Source organism: Neomonachus schauinslandi, chromosome 3, assembly GCF_002201575.2.
Source record: "Neomonachus schauinslandi chromosome 3, ASM220157v2, whole genome shotgun sequence".
Classification (NCBI taxonomy): domain Eukaryota; kingdom Metazoa; phylum Chordata; class Mammalia; order Carnivora; family Phocidae; genus Neomonachus; species Neomonachus schauinslandi.
This window is the reverse complement of record NC_058405.1, coordinates 147025414-147040281: the sequence shown is the minus strand read 5'-3', so window position 1 is coordinate 147040281 and position 14868 is coordinate 147025414.

The following is a 14868-nucleotide window of genomic DNA, read 5'->3' as shown; positions in this document are numbered from 1 at the left end:
CCTCCATCCTACCTTCCTATCTATTCAGCCTGATTTGTTCCAGTCATTGAACATACTGTTTTTAACAATCTGAGTTATTTAAGCAATATAAGCAAAAATAAGTGTATTTTTCTAAATGTCTACCTGAGGATAGAAAATAAATTCCTTGAGATCAAGGACCATGTCTTTTGTACATGACAATGTACAAAGGACCACTTTGTACTTCCAGTATCTGTCCAAATGTTTGGCACATGGTAGGCGATCAATTAATATGTGTTTAATGGAAGGCTGTTGTTCCAAAACCTTGATTTCTTATGATACAAATGTTTATAGAGAGAGATCTTGGAGGTAATAAGTATGCCCCCAAATAATGTCTCTCTCAAATGTCAGCTGTATTTAGCCAGAACGGGAGTATAGCCAATTAGTGACTGATTTTTTTTCTGACACATAGTGATAGAATATATATTTTTTATGCTTGGATATAGTGAGGGACTGATTTAACAGACGTCAGAGACACTTTCACTTTGTTGTAAACTTTTGAAGATTTGATTTGTATTCCTGGTCAGATACATAGGAGTTAATCCATTCTAGCCTAGCCATGGGCTTCAGAGCTGTCCAGCTTTAGATCGCTTCAAATATTTAAATATACATATTATATATGTATGTATGTAATATATATATTTATTGGAAGACAAAAGATGGTAGGTCTTTTTAATTTATTTTTTTACTTATATTATGTTTTAACATTTAATTATTTTCCCTTTGCATCTAAATATTTTATGATGTATTTTTTCACTATACATAAGTTGATACTTTAATTGTATAGTCTACAGTAAGTACTTGCCCATTGTAACTCTAGTTATCATGTGCATCAGAATATTTTCTTCATAATCTTCCCTAGCTGTTGGGCTTTTTTTTAATCAGAGAAAAGAAGAATTTCATTATTCAGTTAGAGAGCAACTTTTTGCAATTTGAGAATATTTAACACTAGATGGCAGGATGAGACTGTAGATACCTAATTCCTCAAAGCTAAGCTTATAAAAAGGATCTGCTACTTTTCTTGTTGTATTATTCTTTAATATATGCACTACATAGAGTTCCACATTCCTTTTTGTTTAAAAACTTTCACTGTATATAATAGAGTGATGTTAAATATGAGTAAATTATTAAAGAGAAAAATATAAATTATTAATAACTTTACAAGTTATACCAATATGACAATAGCTGAACAAAAAAGTCTTTGGTGGGAAAACATTCATGCTATTTGGCATCTTTAGAACTTAAGACATGGGACTTTAATCATATGTTACTTAAGTCAACATGCATAAACTCAAAGTTAAATAAATCATTTATTCTCGTAATCAAGATTGATATTCTGCAAATAAGAAGCAATTCAGCATAAATTCACAATAAATACATATCCAGAGACAAAAAGGGCATCTTTTTCAATGCCAACTAAAACTATCCTAGAAATAGGAAGACCTATTTTAAACTCTTCTGGGAAACAGAGACTCAAGTTTCCCAAAGACATTACTCACTGTCAATATTTATGTTACCACTTGTCAGTTCAACATGTATAAGCATGGCTAGGGTGATCATGTATTTTTTTCCCATTCAAATCATGACATTTTTGAGTGTGGAAATATAAACTGGGACTGCCCTAGCAAACTGGGACATATGATCACCCTAATTGACAATGTTCACTCTCAGAAAGTTCATTTTGTACCTTCATTTAAGTGAGCATTTATAATTTTGTTGTATTGAAGCGTTCATTTTGATTTTGTCCATGATGTATCTCACTTGCCAGTGTTAGCCCTTTATTCTAGCTTTCTAGGATTATTCCTTTTGGAGGAGGAGAGGCTCAAACGATCATGAGTATCTATAAAACATTGATTTTCTTGGGAGATCCAAATTCATCAGAATTTAGTAAGAACAATGAGTGAGAATAATGAAAAGAATAGGCAGATTTTTAGCCACTTGTTTTTGATATATTGTTTGACTCTCTTGGGGAAACCCATTATAAAATAGTAAAAGAAACACAAGCTATAAATTAGTAAAATAGTTTTATTTACCTACATATGGATATAATGTTTTCTGCTCTTTTCAAATTTGTAGTTTTAGTAGATATTTTAAAAATAACATTATAATTTCCTTCAAGATGATAAATTACGTGCACAAGTAGATTTAAAGATCAGCTCTTTGGTTTTAATAACAGAAAACAGCATTTTCACTCTTAATGGCCCAGCCATTGGATCTGGGTCCTTTTACTGAATACAGTTCATTTCATAATGAAATAACTTTAAATATACTAAGCAATTGCTAGGTAAAAAAATAAAAGGTCAGGTCAACTTATTACCTTAATAGAATTTTTTGATGCAAAGATTATAAAAATTATGGGTTTCTCCTTAAATAATTGGTGCATTTTTAATAAAGCATTGTATACCTAGTTTTGTTGACTGCATAAATTATCTGAGTAAAAGTAACGACTCTCAGACAACTGAGAACACGGAGGAATTATTAACGTACAACATAATACCTGAAACATATTAATTCACAACATAATCATAGATATCATTTGTAAAGATCTTTCCCCATTCTCCTCAGAGGTAGTCTGTCCATAATATATTTTATGTAAAAGTGTTTCGTTTTGTTTTGTCTTGTTTATTTTTGTGGCAGAACCATCCTCCAAGGCTGTAGCTACACAAATTCAAAATAAGTGATCGGTGCAGCCTATAGAGAACTAAATTTGTCAAAACATATTTTTTGGTCCATTTGACTAACTTAGTAAAATAGTACAAATGGTAATCCAGAGATTTTGAGTTAGCTTCCTCCTGAGTATGAGTCAAAGCGCATTGCACATGGCACTTGGTATTCATTATTGTGGGACTATGGCACTTGTGAGACTTACATGGGACCACAAATGCAGGTACAGTCCTGTGTGTAGGACTCTAACATGGACAACTATTTATCATTATATATGTCATTTTTCAATTATACATTATTCCTCAGTTCTATAGAAAAACCTATTGACAGCTCTGTGTGGCTACATCTAGACTCTGTAGCATTAGTTGCTAACTGCAGAGAATCTGGTGCTTGAATCCTCATGTGTAGTCAATTTGTGCTACAAATAACTATACAGCAGGACACATCCTTTTTTTCCGTAACTCCCCAACACAACTATTACAGTACATAGCTCAAAAAATAAGCTTGATCACTAATTATTAAATGGTCATCAGTGTCTTCAATCTGTATGGAAAAAGATTATTTTATATATATATGAAATACATAATGCTGAATTAATTTATTGACTAATGCCACATTGCCTAAGAATCACCTCATTGATTACTGAAATATTTTCATTTTGTTCTACTGCATTTTCTTAAATATTTGTCATCATATTTCAGTGTGTACTTGAGAAACTTGCATCATCCATCTTTTGTCTTGTCCCTCCATACCCAGAGGGGCTCCCTGGAAGTCTTCATGCCATTTATTTCATCTGGAGTTTATAAAATGGCAACTCTTAAGGATCTGACTAGTGGGATGCAGTTTGCCTATTACCTCTAAATAAGGCTTATCGATGATACCCATAAGAATTATCCAAGAATCTTCATGGACTATAACCATATGCCTGACCAATCATTTAAATAGGAATATGATATCTCTATTAGCCTTTAGTATATCACTTGATGTAAAGTAGAGGGGAAAGAGCATTGGTGTAAGAGTCTTAAGACATAAGTTCCAAGCATAGACTTTTTATTCACCAGAATTTACTAGTATTGGGCAAATGAAATAAAAGACTCTTTGAAAAAAAATTAATGCTTTTGAGAACTTATTGGGAAAAGTTTTAGTTTTTCATAACTTAAGTTCAAAAGCTATATTAATCTCTTTCTAGGGGTCAGATATTATATAAAACATGGAAGATTGGAAGACATGGACAGTGATCATTCAGATATTAAAATCTAGTACTTGATTCCACTCTGGATTTTCAGATGGGAACACTAAGACCTAAAAAGTTTTGTCAAAAGTCACACTAGAGAGTGTCAGAGCCAGGACTGGAATTTCACGTCTCTGGGTCCAACCCCAGTGCTTTCGACTTCTTTCTTAGTAGTTCCCTGAGCAGTGTCTCCCTCGTGGCAGAATTCATTCAAGCTTTCACTTGGGATTATCTCCAGCAGTATTCTGACTAAAGAACCCTGTTTGTGGAGCCAGACATAGTTTGCAACATTGACTTTTCCTCCAATGAGCTGAAGGAAATAGCTCAAAATGAAGTACGTCTCAGCAGCCTCCCAAAGCAAAGCTAACCAAACTGTAACTGAAAATACAATATTCTATAACCTGGCAATTTAACCCCTCTGGTTATTTCTATCTCTCAATAACCAAAGTTGTAACACTCAGTTTCTTACAAGTCTTTTAACTATTACTGACAGAGATTAGTATATATCCTATTTTTAAATCTATTTATTTTTATTCACCTTGATCCTATTGATCTTAAAATCAAAGATGTGTAATAAGTTTCTTCCATGGATCCAGATAATAAAAATGTCAACAGGAGCGTACTGCTTCAGAGCATGGTATCCTTTTAATTTATGTTGCCTTGTCTTCCTTTGTTAGTTAACAAAAATTGTTATTCCTGAATTTTGCAGTAATTTACTAATATTTCCAGTGCCTCTGATCTCAAATTTACTAAGAATTGAATAATTATCCCAGTATCTTACCTATTTCTAAATGTTACATAATTTGTTGATTCAAAATCTTAGAGATATAAGCGATTTTATATATTATTTAATTCATCTCTTCTAGTTTACAGGGGAAGAAATTGATGCCCAGTGCTGTTTAGGCTTCAGCAATTATGATCATTGTTGTACCTCAAACACTTATCATATTATCTAAAAACACGTGCATTTCAAATTTAAAGCATTCTTCCCAGATAATGTCCAATGATTTATTAAACACATTTGGAATAAAATTATGTTTTGAGGGAAAACTTTTTCTAAAAAATTAGAGTATGTTACATATTTTACATAATCATTATAAGTGATCTGCATTTTTGGTAAGGTTATTTTGAGGGATAAACGTAATATAAATTACTTTTTTATTTCATAGGTGATAAGATAATAAGTTAAATATATTAAAATATTTGCAATTATTTTAAACTTATACATATATTGTCAAAAGATCATTTTCCCTAATATATAATGACAAAAAATCCTGTGTATATGTACACACACACAACACATACACACACAGTGGTTTTGTTTATGACATATACACACATAGTTATGTCATGGACAAAGTAAAAAAGTTAAAAATATTAAAAACAGGATAAAGTTTCATCATTTAATTGTGAAAAACTGATCGGATAATGGCTCTGGTTATTAGAACTCAGTAAGAGTTGGATCACAGAGTTAATTATGATGGATGCAGATATTATTTTTGTGTTTACTTATGAAGAAAGACATGTTAAATAATAGTTCCTCAATGCTTTGTAAAGTATAATTCAACACACACACACACACACACCACACTCACACTCCCCTAACTCCTTTAATTGTTGGAGCAGGATATTATATTCAGATTTCCTTCAAAACACAGGCAGCTCCATGTGGCAAGTTCTAACAGAACTCCGTCAAGGTGAAATCCAGCCAGCTTTGCTGCTAACAATGTATTCATACAGCATATGATCTCTGTCTGTTCAGGCTGCTTCTTGCTCATGTCTCAGAATAAGAAAGGAGTGCTGCTTTCCTGGGGTATGCTATTTGAGAAAGAAAGTAACCTAACACTAACTGCAGGCGGGGTCAGAGTGATGTAACAGGAAGCTCTGATGTTTCCCTTCTGCTGCTGAGCACATACAATGTGACAACACTTCCAATCTACTCAGAACAACCCTCTCTCTCCAGCAGAGAGTATCACCTCCTGATTTAGGATCATCAAGCTCTGCTAACTGGACCTCAGCCTGCCGGCGGGATTACATTACAAGGCTTTCCCTCTTCCTCACCTTGCCCCGGGGGTAAATCTCTTCTGCAGAAATCTCAGAACATCAAATTCCATCCTAAGAATATTTCACCAAGAATTTCTTTAGAAGCTGTGCTGGGTAAGTACATTATTCAGAATAAATCTATGTATTCTGAATAGTATTCTCCTTTAGTTTGGCAGTGTTTCTACTGTAGAATTTAGTGATATTGAAATAATATTGAAACATATTCTCATTTCATATGTTAAAGAAACTCCAGTGTATTACTCCAAAATGTATACAAAATCTATTACTACTGGATATTATTATGTACAGTGATATTCTAGAAGATAAATTTAGCAAGTAATAAAAATCTAAATGGATTAAAAGGCATACTTCAAACAAGTAACTTAATCAGGGAACAATGCCTTTTAAAATTTGCTCTACTATTAGCTCAGCTTAAATTTTGACAGCTGGAAAACATTTCCCCCCCAGGAAGGGTCTTTAAACTTTTTATATAGTTAGTACTCTGAGAAATGGGGGAAAGAGTAACTACTTACGGGGTCCTGGAGTCTCAGTCACTCTGTAGTTGAACAAAATGGAGAATTCAAAGAAAAGTAATCACTTTGAATTTATTATGTGTCTTCTATTTGCCTTTCACCTTTATTTACACATATATCTCCAACTATTGAAATAATAGAATTTTCATTGTTCATTGTTGCCAGATGTGGTTAAGTCTCTCTCTTGCTAACCCTGAATTGTTTCCGCTGTATTGGATCATGGGGTGGGCTACAAAAGAAAAAGAAGAAAAAAAAAAAAAAACCAGCTAGGATTGAGAAAATGTTATTTGTCCATTAGCTGTAATTTTACAACTCTTTAGCTAACAGCGTATTACTTCAATTTGTCTGGTATCCTTCTGCAGGCTTTGGGGGGAGGATGTGAAAGAGATAACTGTGAATAAAGAAAAGTAACAAAGTTTTCCCAAGTATGTATGTCAGGTTATTAAACATACAGATATCAATATGTATGTCAGGTTATTAAACAGAAATTAAAGTGTGTTAAAAAAAAAACCCGAATGTCCAGAAAAAAACTTAACAGTACTGTTGAGATGAAACATCTGTTAATGCTTCCTTCACCAGGGCAGACTGTGCTGGACTGTTAGGAAACCATTGTCTACTCGGGTGTTGGTATAGAGCTGTCACAAATCTGTTGCTAAGAAAAATTAGCTGGCAGATTTGGGTTCAAATTATATTGACTGATACAATTTATTTATATAAAAATTAGATATCGGATTTGGGTTCAAATTATACTGATTGACATAATTTGACATAAGAATATATATATACACACACACACACACACACACATATATATTCTTTCCCACCTATATAATTATACCCTGCAAAATGTCCTTCAGTGGAGAAATCCTGTACTTAATCATCCATAATCTGGCATATCAACAGTGGACTACAGACTCATTCTGAGTAACTCCCTCATAATTTTCTATGCATTTTCCCACAAATTTCTCCAAATAATGGAAATTTCAATTGAGTCTTATTTTTGTGATTCTTAAAAATATTATGGCTGATTTCCTATTTCCTTTCCATCATCAATTGTATTGAATTCCCTGACACATGTGTAGAAATGGAAAGCGTGTTTTTAGAAGGTGACTTTGTAAATAGCCATTAGATAATTAGGGAAGGAAATGAAAAGAACACATTAAATGCCTAACCCAATGCCATCGATTAATAACAAAAATTAAAATAGCATTATTTTTAATTTAGATTATTTTCTTAGGAGATATTATATTAATATCGTATTTTATAAAAAGGAACTCCTCATCAATTTCTTCCATAATTTAATTAAATTTTTTAAAGTGTACTAATAGTATGACTTATAGTTTTTTTGTTTTTTGTTTTTGTTTTTGTTTTTTTTTTTCAGAAACTACTGTTGAAAACCACTAGGAACTGAATTTCAAAGGTTATTAGGCAAAGACTTGTTATTTGAGAAAAATAACTAACTGAAAGTTACAAATAAGAACTCATTATATTCTAAAGTTCGCTTTCCTTAATGATAAGAGAATATCAGAGGATCAATGCATGCTTTCAGCCATAAAGAATTAACTTCTTTTTAAGATGCTATAGGATCATAAAATTAATGCAGAGTCTAAGGCCAGTTCCAAGTATGAAACATAGGATTCAGAAATCATAAGAATAATGTGAGCTGGAGTATGTTTTACCTGCAATATTCAGTTATCTTTAAGAAATGTGCTTTAGTTATTACTACAAGGTCTTTTTTTCTAACATATCTTAGCACTTTCTAAAATATTGTTTTGTTAGTTAAAGATGTAAACTTTTAGAATATATAAAACTTCATTCACTCTAAAAAACAAAGATTAGAAAAAACAGGAAAACAAAAAGAAATTAGAATTGGTACTGTAGGGCGCCTGGGTGGCTCAGTTGGTTAAGCGACTGCCTTCGGCTCAGGTCATGATCCTGGAGTCCCTGGATCGAGTCCCGCGTTGGGCTCCCTGCTCGGCAGGGAGTCTGCTTCTCCCTCTGACCCTCCTCCCTCTCATGCTCTCTGTATCTCATTCTCTCTGTCTCAAATAAATAAATAAAATCTTTAAAAAAAAAAAAAGAATTGGTACTGTAATTTTAAAAATTGTGTTAAATGAGTGACGAAGGTGTATATACTTTACTCACTGGTGATGCCTAGCGTAAGTTTAAATGGAACCAAAATGCTAGCATATTTAGGAGAACCTTCACATTCACTGTATGTATTTTACCATTATTTTATTCATAATGAATTTATTTCAGTAAGAAATTCAAAATAATATTAAGACAAAGTAAGATGACCTTATATGCTTTATGTTAATGTGGATAAATTCTTTGATAACACATAAAACTAATCAAACTTCAGTTAATAGTATTATTACATATTTTTAACTTACATCATTTTTGTGACCATTATAACACTATTTGCTTTCAATTTTTAGCTCCATGGTTAAAATTTGATAGTAACTTAATTTTTAAGAATTGTCTTAGAGATATTTATACAAAAATTAACAAAACATTTTTTAAAGGATCAAAATATACATTCACAAAACAAAACTGATTTTATACTCTGTTGTATGACTATCTACACAGATTGAAAAATAATTCTTATTTTAGAGATATCAGGATTATGGTATCAACTTTTCAAAAAACAAATATATTCAAAGGACATTATTTGAAATCACTGGCTTTATTCTCTATCTTATCTTTGCTTAGGATTCAGAGATGGCATTAACCCCAAAACATAAGCTGTATCATTGCAATGGTGTTAATGAAAGACACTCAGTGTCAAATGTGTAGCACCTCTGAGTCCTTGACTCAATCAGACTATCAGAATACTCATAAGATGAAAAGTCAGTACGTAACTATTTAAAACATTCGTCTGTATCTGGGTTTGAAGTCCATGCATGAACTATAAACATTTATAATTTCTTAGGAAAGCTCTCTTTTTTTTACCAAAGTACTTCTACCATGCAGCACTATTACATTATTTCAAGAAATCCTCTCATTTAATATAAGAAAATGTTTTGATGAAATTAGAAGGAAAATAAAAATTTACAAGAAACAGAAGATCAGGGCTACATACTAACCAGATATTTCAATCATTTTCCCATTTATTCCCATAGAATTCCCATAGGAATTCCTGACCAAATTCCTTCATCAATAGCAGTTACACAACTCAAAGGATCCAGATAGTTTTCACATCTTAATTTTGGTTTACCTACCTATAATTTGGCTTATAATTTTGAAGATATAGAGTCTTAATTAGTATAAAATTGAAGCAGTAATAGGTGGAATACCTTTAATTGTAAAATTTGGAATGTAAATATTGAGCTAGTGTTATTTAGGATAAAAGAACATATACTTAGATAAATTAAGTAAGGAAATCATTTAAATAATAGGGAATATATTTTTATATATTATATTGCCATTTCAATTTAAACAGAAAAGTCCTCAATAAATCTAGATCATTATTTTTTCATGTCTAATTAGTATTATAATTTTATTGTGCATTAAATCAATAATTTTTGCATTTTCCAATACTTGTGTAATCTTGAAAGCAAATTAGTTTTTAATTTAATAACTTATTTTACAAAAAAATGAAGAATTTAATTTTTAACAACAAAATAAAAGTTTTATTATTATTTAAAAATAAAAGAGAATCACTGGCTGTGAACTGAGTTAGAGTGTATGTTTATGAGATTACTAGTATTAATTATCACATGATAATTGCAAATATTTTCCTAGAACATGTTTCTTCCTTTTTTTCCTTTAGTTTGTTTACTTAAAAGAGTTGGTATTCTACAAAACTAACACACTATTATCGTTTGCAAAATGATCAAAATAGTGAATTTATTTTTTAAATGTAAAACAAGTTTTATCTTTTTATTCCTTTGTGCTTTGAATTAAATGTACGTTTTTTACCTTACTACCAACTAAAAGGCAAAATCTCAACTCAGCTCAACCCAACATAAATATAAATAAATAAATAAATAATAAATAAATAACCAACCTACTCCTATAGTATTAAGGCCATAGCTCTATACTTTATTGAGTTTGTTGGATGGAGCCCAATTTTCAGAGAAATCTTATTCCCCTTAACATGGAATGTATTTTTTAATTAGAAAATGTTAATATGGCATAAACTTTTGTATAAATCTGTCATTATTTTTCTATTCGTGTTTAGGTTAACCTGAGCTCAGCTGTGTTTCTTATAAAACCACAGTGACTCCTGAGTATGTCATTTGGTATATTAAATAACAGTGATACAGTAAATGGCAACTATCTGGTTTATAAGAGTGCCCCTCTCCTCACAGCTTAGTCACATGGAGGTTCATTAGCATATTCATGAGCACACAGGCTTGGTTTTAGCAATCAAACTAAGATAAATTTGTCTAATATCCAAGTATCAATTTCATAAATTCTGCAAATGAGTATTAATCAAATCCATCTTCATTAACATGATACCAATTGTTGTTTAGATATTTTGGGCATAAACTTCAATTTTGCCTTCTTTCCAAGGATAATTTGAAGGGAAAATCGGAACTTTGGTAAGTACTGGAGAAGAATAAAGCATGTTATAACTGAAAATAAGGAGGATTAAAACTATGCAAAAAGCATGTCGTCAAACATAATGCGTGTGTGTGTGTGTACGTGCTTTTTTGCCTAACTCTGCAGTTGTTTTCAAATGTGAGGCAAAAGAGCAGACTTACTTTTACTTAAATAATGGAAACCTAATATTAGACTAACATGTTTAAATATTTTATTAATCAGTCTACATATGTCTTCTTCAAAAAGTTATTTTCAATAAAACTTTCCCTGTTTGAAACAACTGCCTAGAATGGAGTACACTTCAGACAGCATCCATGTCATATGTAGTGAGGACGCTGCTACATTTTAAATTTTATTAGATATTTTAGTTAGTGAACTGGGAAATTAAACTCCCAGTTAACTAACTAAAATATCTTTGAACTTGTCAGGTTTATTTGGGTAAATATATATATTTATTGTCAGCTTAATCCTCTGGTCCTTGACATTATTAGATGAGTGCACATATCTTCATATTCCTGAGGGACAAATAAATTTTATTTTTGCCTCAAACAGGAGAGTCTGCCTTCCCAGCTGCAGTTCTCCCTCCCAAAGTTAGCAGTGGATGAATTTTTCCATACTGCACTAATACAGAAGAACCCCTTTTCAAAGGGTGGCTTGCCCTATTGAGATTATTTAGCTGATTTCTTTGAGGATTTGCCTTCTGCCGTGTACATTATTAATTACTCATGTATAAACTCATTTAACCTTCCCCAAAGCCTCAGGAATTATTATTATTGTTGTTGTTTATTGTTGCTTGCCTATAAGAAACTCCAAAATCAAGGCACAGAGCTTCTAAGTAATGTGCCCAAATCAGATAGCAATTCAAGTGGAGGTATCAAGAACTGAATCCTGGGAATCCAGACTCCAGAGCTCATGCTCTTAACCACTCTGCTTCCCTTTCCAATTGGTGGCTGGTATCTAGTCCCCCTAGTGTGAATGGATGGTGGTCCCAAAACCTTAGGTTAAAGTGCAGGCAGACCTCAGATATATTGAGGGTTTGGTTCTAGATCATCTCAGTAAAGTGATATCATAATTAATAAAGCCAGTCGAATGAATTTTTTTGTTTCCCAGTACATATAAAAGTTATGTAAATAGTACAGTACAATAGCATTATGTTTAAAGAACAACACATATACCTTAATTTAAAAAATACTGCTAAAATATACTAACCATCATCTGGAGCTTTGAGTGAGTTGTAATGTTTTGTTGGTGGAGGGTCTTGCCTTGATGTTGATGGTTGCTGACTAATCAGGGTGGTGGTAGCTGAAGGTTGGGGTGGCTGTGGCTATTTCTTAAAATAAGTCAATAATGAAGTGCTGCATCCACTGACACCTTTCGTGAGATGCTGTTTGATAGCATTGTACCACAGTAGAACTTTCAAAATTGGTCCGTCTTCTCAAACCTTGCTGCTGCTTTATCAACTAAGTTTATGGAGTATTCTAAATCCTTTGTTGTCATTTCAACAATCTTCACAGTATCTTTCCCAAGAATAGATTCCATTTCAAACCACTATCTTTGCTCACCCACAAATAGCAACTGCTCATCTGTTAAAGTTTTATCATGAGATTACAGCAATTCAGTCACATCCTCAGTCTCTCCTTCTAATTCTAGTTCTCTTGCTATTTCCACCACATCTTCAGTTATTTCCTTCACTGAAATCTTGAACCCCTCAAAGTCAGCCTTGAGGGTTGGAATCAGCTTCTCCCAAACTCCTGTGAATGTTGATATTTTGATCTTTTCCCATGAATCATGGCATCTAAAATGGTGAATCCTTTCCAGAAGGTTTTCAGTTTATTTTGTCTAGATCCATCAGAGGAATCACTATCTATGGCAGTTTTAACCTTAGAAAATGTGTTTCTTAAATAATAAGACTTGAAAGTTGAAACTACTCCTTCATTCATGGACTGCAGAATGGATGCTGTCTAAGCAGGCATGAGAACAACATTAATCAACATTAATTTCATTGTACATTAATCTCATTGTACAATCTCATTGTACATCAGACCTCTTGGGTGACCGGGTGCATCTTCAACGAGCAGTAATCTTTTGAAAGGAATCACTTTTTTTCTGAGCAGTAGTTCTTGACAGTGGGCTTAAAATATTCAATAAGCCATGTTGTAAACTGATGTGCCATCCTCCAATCTTTGTTGTTCTATTTTATAGATCAGAGGAAGAGTAGATTTAGCATAATCCTTAGGGCTCTAGGATTTTTAAAATGGTAAATGAACACTGGCTTCAACTTGAAGTCACCAGCTGCATTAGCCCCTGACAAGAGAGTCAGCCTGTCCTTTGAAGCTTTGAAAAGGCATTGACTTTTCCTCTCTAGCTACGCAAGTCCTAGAGGACATCTTCTTCCTGTAGGAGGCTGTTTTGTCTACATTGAAAATCTGTTGTTTAGTGTGGCCACCTTCATTAATGATCTTAGGACGATCTTCTGAATAATTTGCTGCAGCTTCTACATCAGCACTTGCTACTTCACCTTGCACTTTTATGTTATAGAGATGGCTTCTTTCCTTAAACCTCATGAACAAACCTGAGCTAGCTTCAAACTTCTTATTCAGCTTCCTCACCTCTCTCAGCCTTCAGAGAATTGAAGAGAGTCAGGGCCATGCTCTGGATTAGGCTTTGGCTTAAGGGAATGTTATGGCTGGTTTGATCTTCTTTATTTATTTATTTATTTTTATTTTTAAAATTAATTATTTATTTTTATGTAGGGTTCCATGATTCATTGTTTGTGTATAACACCCAGTGGTCCATGCAATACATGCCCTCCTTAGTACCCATCACCGGGCTAACCCATCCTGAAGCTTTCTCCATATCATCAATAAGACTCTATAGTTCTCTCATTATTTGTGTGTTCACTGGAGTAGCACTTTTAATTTCCTTCAAGAACTTTTCCTTTGCATTCACAACTTGGCTAACTGGTACAAGAAAGCTAGCTTTTGACCTATCTCAGCTTTCAACCTATCTTCCTCACTAAGCTTAATCATTTCTAGCTTTTTCTAGCTTTTGATTTTACATGGGAAATATGCGACTCTTCAACTTCAACATTTAGGGGCCATTGTAGGGTTATTAATTGGCCTAATTTCATATGGTTGTATCTTAGGGAATAGGGAGGCCCATGGAAAGGGACAGAGATGCGTGACCAGTCAGAATACACACATTTATTAAGTTTGCCAGCTTATATTGGCATGGTCAGTGATGCCCAAAACAATTACTGTGGTAAGATGAAAGAACACTGATCCCAGATCACCATAACAATATAATAATAATGAAAAAGTTTGAAAGATTGAGAGAATTACTAAAATGTGACACAGAGACATGAAATTAGCAAATGCTGTTGTACAAATGGTACTGATAAGCTTATTAAATGCAGGGTTACCAAAATCTCCAATTTGTAAAAAATACAATAGCCGAGAAGCCCAAGAAAAGGAGACATGCCTGTATATGGTAGGTAGAATCTGCAAGATAATTTCCCATCTTTCTTTGTGTATGCACTTTCTTCCACTAAGTTCCTTCATCTATACCTGTTTAACCCTCACCTTCCTCCAAACCAAACTCCCAGTAGTTACTCTCTATCCTCTGGTAGTTAAGAGTAGCTTGGAAAACAAAAATTTTGAAGAACTCTGTCTTCTTCAGAAAACCTCACTGTTGCTTTTAAAGCCTTCAACTAATTGGATGTGACCCAGACACATTATACAGATAATCTCCTTTACTTGAAGTCAACTGATGTTAGATGTCAATCACATCTACAAAATACCTTTACAGCAATATCCAGACTAGTGTTTGATC